Raw genomic sequence first — 8,807 nt, 5'->3', positions numbered from 1 at the left:
GTCTTGCAACTTTTCCTGTGAGAAAACGAAAACAGCCGTCCAACTATTTACACAACACGTGGCCACTTTTGAATCTGAGTTGGGCCCTCGGACTGGATGTAAAACTTTGGGGGAACTAAGGGTAAACTGATTCTGGAATTTCATACGAAGAAATCAGCTGGATAATTCGTCTTGCTACTGTTCTGAATCGATTTGCAAATTAAATCATTTTCAACCATTACATGCCGTCTTACCCCCGTTTCCCTCTGAAAGGGCTGGGCAACGATCAGGCTTTCATAAGGATTGAAGAGTTCAGCTGGCCGCTTCTGGCGTTGGCACTCTAGAAGGACTAGTGCTGCAGTGCAGCAAAATTGCAACAAGCATGTCACAGTACAAACGGTGCTGCTGGTTGTGATGTTTTTGCAACCTCTTCAAAACAAGCGGGGAGGGACGGGAAAACCGGTCAAAGCTTCCCACTAATGACCGCCGACCAAGCCGTCCACGGCCACCGCGCGGCACACACAATTGGCGGGAATGGTTTCGCTCTCCGTTTCGTCCCAGTTGGCGGCGCTTGTTGGAAAGTTTGTCATTCGATTACTAATGATTTTTCCCTGTTATTTTTCTCTCATCGCAGGAAGCGTTGCACGGTGGACGTGAGACCGGCAGGCCAGAGCCTGCCTTGTGAGTTTGCAGAAAAGTTTTCCTTCGGCTGCTTGGCATTGTGGTGAGTACCTACCGATGAAGAAAATTTCATATTTTTTACGTAAAGGCAAAGCAGGCTACGGGTTCTGATCAAGGTTCTGATTCTAAATTCATAACTCATCGTCACCGGCTTACGAGGAGGGAGAAATCTTTTGTTAACCGCGAAAAATTCATTATTATTCAGCGCAAATTTGTTTCAGAGAGCAGTCCATTTTTGTGGGGTGGGAGATTTTATTTCCTAGAATGTCAATTAGTTTTTGGTCTTTTTGAACAACCTGAAGCAATTTGCGTAGGAACTCCAAGAGGAAATCAAAGAACTCAACTCAACACTTCTCGGATGAACTCTTTCAGCAATTTCCGAACAAAATCCTGGAGAAGTTTTCAAGGGGAACTCCTTGAGAAATTCCCGGAAGAACTCCTGGAGCGACTCCTGGAGAAATTCTTATTGAAACTCCTTGAGAAATTCCAGGAGAAACTTCTGAAGAAATTCCAGGAGAAACTCTTTGAGCAATTCCGCCACAGAGACTCCTGAAGCAACTTCCGGATTAACTTCTGCAGAAATTCTCGGGGGATCTCCTTGAATAATTACCTGTTTCCTGGACGAATACCAAGCAGAATCCCTAGATCAATTCCCGGAACAAATCCTGAAGTTATTCTCGGTAGTACTTTTAAACAACCTGAAGCAATTTGCCTAGGAATTCCAAGTGCAATTTCCGAATCAACTCCTACAGCACTTCTTGCAGGAACTCTTGGAGCAATTTCCAAAGAATTTCCTGGAGAAATTCTCAAGGTAAACTTCTCGAGAAATTGCCGGAGGAACTCCTGAAGCAATTATCGGAGACACTCCTGGAGTGACTCCTTGCGATTCCCGGAGAAATTTCCGAAATAACTTCTGAAGATATTCTCGTAGAAACTCCTAGAGCATTTTGTGGAGGTACTCCTGGAGTAATTTGCGGAGGAACTCCTAAAGCAACTCCCGGATGCACTCCTGGAGAAATTCTCAGAGGAACTTCTTGAATAATTCTCGAATGGTCTCCTAGGGGCTGTCCATAAACCACGTGGTCATGGAGGGGGGGGGGGGGGGTTTGGCCGATGACCATTTTGTATGGACAAATAAAAATTTTTGTATGGACTAATGACCACGCGGGGGGGGGGGGTTCGAAAAGTCCCAAAAAATGACCACGTGGTTTATGGACAGCCCCCTAGAGTAATTCTCGAAGAAACTCCTGAAACTCTTCCCAGAGTAAGTTTTAGAGCGATTCACGCTTCAAAAGCAATTCCTGGAGGAACTCCTGAAGCAATTCTTGAAGAAACTCATGGAGCTATTCCCGGGGGAAATCCTAGAGGAAATCTCGGGAAAACTCCTTGAACAATTTTCAGAAGAACTTCAGGAGCAGTTCCCGGTGAAAATTCCTGGTGCGAATCTCGGCTGAACACCTGGAGCAATTCCCGGAGGAAGTCTTGAATGCACTGCTTGAGAAATTTCTGGAGGAAGTCCTGAAACAATTACCGAAGGAACTCCTGGACCCATTCTCGCAGAAACTCTCAGCGCTTCTCTGAGAAAATCCTAAAGAAAATCATGAAGGATCTTCTGAATCAATTCCTGGAGGAACTCTTGGAGTAACTTCCGGAGAAAACCTTGATAAATTCTTGAAGAAGCTCCTGGAGCAATTCCCAGTGGAATAACTATCGGATGAACTCCTGGAGGAGTTCTTGAAGGTAATTCCTGGAGGAACTCCAAAAGCATTTTTAGGGAGAACTTGAAGACATTCCCGAAGGAACTCCTGGAGCAATTTCAAGAGCAAAACTCCTGACGCAACTCCCGGAGAAACTACTAGAAACACTGCGGGAGGAACTCCTGGAGAAATTCCTTGACTTGGAACTGCTAGTATTCTTCAGAATCCCAAGATTTCCCGTAAGCATGAGTAAGCCTTTATGAACTCCGTGGACAAATTCCTCCAGAATCCTCCAGAAACTCATTTGGATATTTATTTTGAAATTTCTTCAGGGCTTCATTAATTGATTGATTTGTTTTTATTTAAGAGACTTTCAGCCCCGGCTTCATTAAGAAATTCCTTCAGAAGTTTCCCCTGGAATTCCACCGAGTATTTCGCTCTTGAAACTCCCATAGGAAAATCTTCAGTGATTCCTTCAACAAAATTTCCAAATATTCAATCGAAAATTGTCTCCAGGGTTTGTATAGAAATTTTTCAATATTTTGGGAAATTCGTTTAAGGAAGATTTAAACACAAATTGGATGAAGAATGAAAAAAAATTGCAGTGGATTTCACCAGAAATTCCTGTAGGGATTTTATCACTTTTTCAACAAATCTTACAAAATTTTCCGCAGAAACTCCTCTAGGAATTTCTTTGGAAATTTCTCCATGGATTCCTTAAGAAAACACCTTAGGAATTTCTCAATTGATTCTTTCAAAAACCCACCTATAATTCATTCGGGAATTTTCATCAGGAATTCATTAAGAACTTCCTTCCGTGGTTCCTCCCGAAATTCATCAAGACGTTATTTAAGCAATTCTGGTATGGATTGCATCGGAAATTCCTCCCTTTATCTCTCCAGGGCTTTTCCAGAACTTCTTCTGCAAATTCCACTAGAGATTTTCGTCTAGAAAACCTTCCCGGTTTTTTTTTTTTTGAAGAAAAACCTCACGATAATCCTACAGATTAGTTTTTTGCTGGAAATATGCAAAATATGCAAAATATGGAGGCTCTGACGAAATTTCACAAAAATTTTTTCAGAAATTAGTCTGAAGTTTCCTCAAGAAATTTCTCCAAGTATTATATTGCAAAACTTTCTATGTATTCCTTACGAATTACCTCCAGGGATTCCCTTAGAAATTTTTTGAGTAATTCTTCAAGAAACTCTCTCTTGGTTGTTCCAGCAATTCATCTAAGATGTTAATAGAGACGAACCAGCCAAGGGCTGAAAGTCTCTCTAATAAAGACAAATCAATCAATAAGATGTTAATTTTTTTTTTCGAATGAGTGTAATCAGTTTCGTACCTTTTAATTCCGCCCTATGTTGGTTATCCTTTGACAGATATGTGTATTTCGACTACCACTTGTAATCTTCCTCAGTGTCAGTTATTAAATGACACGAGTGGATAACTGACACTGTGGAAGATTACAAGTGGTAATCGAAATACGCGTATCTGTCAAAGGATAAGCAACATAGGGCGGAATTAAAAGGTACGAAACTGATTACACTCATTCGAAGAAGGTATTCTGCTTAGAGGGCTCGAAAAGTCGGTACAAGATAATAAGATGTTTTTTTTTAACTCCTCTGATAGTTTCATTAGAAATTGCTCCAGGTAATTTTTCAACGACTTTTTTGAAAATTCCTCTGGAATTTTCTCAAAAAAAAATCTCTAAGGACTCCTTGAGAAAATTTTCCATAAATTTCCTCAGTAATTTCTGTCATGATTCCTTCTAAAATTTCTTCAGGAATTTTTGAGGAAAGACTTGCATAGTTTACTGTCAGAATTCACGCCGTGATTTGTTTTAAGAAATTTCTCCAGCGTACCTTTCTGACATTATTTCAGGGATTCATCCATTATCTTCTCCACATATTCCTTTAAAAAGCATTCCCAAAACTTTTTTAAAAATTTGTTTGGAAAATTTACTAAAAATTTCATCTGATTTTTTTAAATATATTTTCAGGAATTCCTCCAGGGACTCTTTCAGAAAATCTTCCTCGGAATCCTTCAAAAATTACTCCATTAATTTCTTTATATAACTTTGTTAAATTTTTCATTTGTTTTCAGAAATCCCTCAGAAATTCTTCGTAGGATTCTATAAGAAAATCTTCCAGAGATTTCATCTTCACAGATTTATCCACGAATCCATTAAGGAAGTCTTGAATGAGTTCCTTCAGAGTTTTTTTTTCCAAAAATTTCTTCAGAGTTTTTCAGAGATTTTTGCGAGGTTTAGGCCTTTATTCTTTTCAACGAATATTCTTTTGGAAACTGCTCTTGCGGTTTAAAAAAGTCTTCCAAAGATTTCTTCACGGTTTCATACAGATATTCCATCATAAACTCTCTCTCATGAACTTCTTAAAATATATCTCTTGTGATTACATTGGTAATTTCCGAAATCCAGGATTTTCTTCAGCGATCCTCCTGAGAGTCTTGCATGATTTGCATGCAGGAATTCTTGCAATAATAAATAAAGAGATTCGCTTTTGAATTCCTACAAACTTTTCTCTATTCATTATCCAAAGTTTCCCTCCACGATTTTCTCCAGCAATACTTTTAGGAGTTCATTTTAGAAAGTTTTTAGAAATATTTTCTAAGAATTTTTACATGGGCGTTTCAGGAGGCTTCATTGAGGTTTCATTGGCCTCAGAGACTCTAAGGTGAGTTTTAAGAGGTTCCGGAAGCGTTTTGAGGTGTTTCAACGCGTGACAATGCAATGCGTTTCAGCAGATTTCAGAAGAGTTTTAAAAGGCTCTCATGTTAGTATGACGAGGGTTTTAGGGCGTTTTAAAACTTTTCAGGAAGATTCAGGGCGTTTCAGAGAGGTGTTAGAGATCATAGGGAACCTAACATGCTCTCAGATAGGCCTTTAGGGGCGTTTTAAGGCATTCGAGAAGGCTCCAGAGGAGATTTAGGTCGCATCAGTGTGTCAAAGTGTGGTTTCAAAGTGTGTTTCAGGGCGTTTCAGATCATTTTAGGAAGATTCAGGAGGTTTCAGGGGGTTACATAGGCTCCCAGATGAACCTTACAGGGATTTTGAAGGGGGTGATCAGAGGAGTTTCAAAGCGTTTCAGGAGGCTTCACAGGAACTATAAGAACCTGCAGTTGCTCTCAGGTAAGTTTCATTGAGGTTTCAGGCGTTTCAAAGACTTTCAGGAGGTTTTAAAAGAGTTTTAGGGGTTTTAAAAGGCACCAATGTGAGCATCACGAGGGCTTCAGGGTATTATAGAGGCGTTTGAATGCGTTTTAGGATGATTCAGAGCCTTTCCATAAGTTTCAGAGGCGTTCTGGAGTGCTGCATAGGTTCTCAATTGAGATTTTAGTTGTTTTTCAGAGGTCTTTCAATGCGTTTGAATGTGTTTTAGGGCGATCGATTCATGAGGGGGACTTTTTTTCCAGAGACGTTTAAGGCGTTTCAATGTGTTTGAGGGACACCGTTAGAAATTCTTCTAAGGGTTCTTTCAGGATTTATCAGAATTTCTCCGGAATGGAGATTTCTCCAAGTATTCTTTTAGAATGCACTCCTGTGCATTTCTTTGAAAATTACTCCAGGGATATCTACATTGGTGCTTTCAGGAATTCTTCCAGGAGTTTTCCCTGTGTTTTCTTCACGAGTTTCTCATAGAATTCCTCATAAAAAATCATCTTGAAATTATTCCAGGGGTGTCAATTTTTTTTTTCAGAAATACATACTTCCTGGGATTTTGTCAGGGATTCTTTGGGAAATTCATTCAATGATTGCTACAGAAGTTCAGGCTTGTATTTGTTTCAACATTTCTGTAAGAATTTCTCCAGAGAGTCTTCCACAAATTTGGTAAAAAAATCTTTTGAAAATTTCTCGTTTTTTTCTGTTTCTGCAAGATTTCCTTCTACAGGTAGTACTTCTGGAACTTTTATGTACTAATCCTTTCAGAAATTTCGCTGAAAATTCCTCTACATATCTAGGAGTTCTTCCAAGGATTCCTTCGAAAAATCCTCCCGGACCCTTCAGGAATTTATTGAGGATTTACTTTAAAAATTCCACCAGTACTTTTGTTTGCAATTTGTGCCATAAGTTTTAAAACACTAACTCAACCATTTCTCTGAGGATTACTCCAGAAATCTCGATTTCTCTTTGGAATTACTCCCAAAAGTTTCTCAAGATTGTTTTTTAGGAATTAGTATCTTGAGGAGTTTTTCCAAATATTCTCCCAGGCAATCATTCACGAGTTCCTCCACAGATACCTTCAGAATTTTTTGTTCAGAAATCCTTTCAGAGAATTTTCCAGAACTTCTTCTACAAATCTTCAGGGGTATCTCCCGGAAATTGCAAGAGATACCTTCAGACAACCCTCCAGGGTTTTTTTTTTAATTTCTTAACGGATGTCAAGAGTTCTTCCTACATACTTAAAAAATTCTGGAAGAACACCTTCAAAAAATCTTGAAGAAATATCTTAAACCACTCCAGTAGGATTCTCTGAAGGAATTCCAGGAGTAATTTCTAGAAAAAAAATCTGCTGGAATTCTATATCGTGTTTTCTGCAGATAGCTACTGGAGAAACCCTTGGAAGAATTTCGGAAGGAACCTCTATGAAATTTAAAAAAAAGGAATTTCTGAAAAAAAATAACTCCATGGAAAAACTTTTGAAGAAATCCCTTACTAGAACTCTAGAAGAATCCCTAAAGTTTTGAGAAAACTTCTGGAGATATTTTTAAGAAATTCCAGAATAAATTTCTAGAGAAATCTCAGGAAGTACTCTTGAATAAATCTCTAGAGGAATGCCGGAAGAAATATCATTGAAACTCGTGAAGGAATATCTCCTGGACAAAATACCTAGAGAAACTCCTCAGGAAAATCTCTACGGACCTCCTAGGAAAGTTTATTGAGGATTTTTTTTTATTCCTGGAGCAAACTGTGGACGTGTGCATGAAGGAACCCCTGTAAGAATACCTGAAAAAATCGGCTAGATAAGCTTCTGTTAAGATCACCAGAAAAAAAAATTGATATATTTCTAAAGGAATTTCTGCAGAAACTCCTAGAAAGCTTTTTTGAATAAATTTCTTACAGAATCCGCAGTGAAATTCTAAAAGTTATGCTTAGATGAAGTGCCAGAGATACTTCTGGGAAAATACATGGGGGAATATCTGAAGGAAAACCTAAAGGAATCTCTACGGAAACTCATGCCTGAATCACTAAAAGTAATAATGCAAGGACCTTTGGAGAATTCCTACAGGAAGATTACAGCAGGATTTTCTGGATGAACCCTTGAAGAAATTCCCGGAAACATTTCTGCGAGAATTTTCAGTGGAATCCGTAAAGCAATTTCAAAACAAATCTCTGGTGCATTTCTTGAAGAAATACCTGTGCGAATTTCTGAAAAAATAATTATGAAAGTATTTCTGAAGATATTTCTTGAAAATTCTGAAGGAATTCATGAAGAAATTTTAAAAACACACTACTCCGTACAGGTTGCATAGACTGAACAATCACTAGTGAAGTGAAGAATTTTCCGTTTGACGAAAAGTTTTCACCGACTGGAGTGGGAATCGAACTCACACTCCGAGGCTAACGGAACGGCCCGACGAGTGACGCCCCCAACCGCACGGCCACGAAGCCTACGAATTTCCGAAAGATTTTTTAAATGAATGTCTAGAAGAATTGCTAAAGTAATTCTAGCCGGAGTTCCAGAATGAACCCATGGAACCTGAAAGAATTCTCAGAAAAATATCTGGAGAAACTATTGAAGGTCTACCTATTAAGTCTACCTAGATTTCCTTCAGAAACTCTTTCAGTAGTTTCTTGAGAAAAACAGATTTTTCTCATGGTTACTTTTCGGAAAAAACCATAAAAGACTTTTTAAAAGAAACTGAAACAAATTTATGGAGGAATCTCATAAAAAAGTTCGGAAGCAATCTCCTGAGAAATTTCTGAAGAAATTCCTGGAAGAATTTTTAAATACATATAATTTTGAAAGTATTTTCAAGGAAATCCTGGGAAAAATCTCTTTAAACTTTGAACGATTTTCTTTAGAAGGCGCTTTTCTGAAAGAATTTGTGGACGATTCCCGAAAGAATTCTCGTGCGGATTTCTGATAGAATTTGTAGAGAAATTTCTGAGAAAGCCCGTGAAAGTTTTTTAGGGAAATAAAGCAACGCGTACAGTAATTTTTAAAGACCTTCCTAGAATAATTTTTGAAGGAAATTTTGGAGAAAAATCCTGAAGGAATTCGTGGATGATTTTCTAGAAGAATTTTCGTGCGGATTTCTGAAAGAATCTTTAAAGGAATATCTGGGGAAGTCAGTAGAAATTTTTCAAGAGAAATTCTTGAGGAAATTTCTCAATAACCCATTAGAGGAATTTCTGTAGCAATCCATGGAAGATGCTTCAAAAGAAACCTAAAAAAATGGTGGATTTTTACAAGAATCCATGGAGTT

At 38.4% G+C, this 8,807-nt stretch overlaps 1 long non-coding RNA gene across 2 annotated transcripts in view; it reads left to right on the top strand.

Annotated features, from left to right (window-relative positions):
* Window positions 1-258: 258 nt before the first annotated feature.
* The window catches only part of LOC115265377 (uncharacterized), a 324,698-nt gene continuing 316,149 nt past the window's right edge, over window positions 259-8,807 (top strand). For both annotated transcript variants that reach the window (XR_009998125.1, XR_009998124.1), the window contains exon 1: window positions 259-703. This is a non-coding gene — a long non-coding RNA (uncharacterized LOC115265377). The remainder of the gene's footprint in view (window positions 704-8,807) is intronic.

The sequence above is a fragment of the Aedes albopictus genome, chromosome 2 (assembly GCF_035046485.1).
Source record: "Aedes albopictus strain Foshan chromosome 2, AalbF5, whole genome shotgun sequence".
In the NCBI taxonomy this organism is placed as follows: Eukaryota; Metazoa; Arthropoda; class Insecta; order Diptera; family Culicidae; genus Aedes; species Aedes albopictus.
This window is presented reverse-complemented; position numbering and strand designations above follow the sequence as displayed.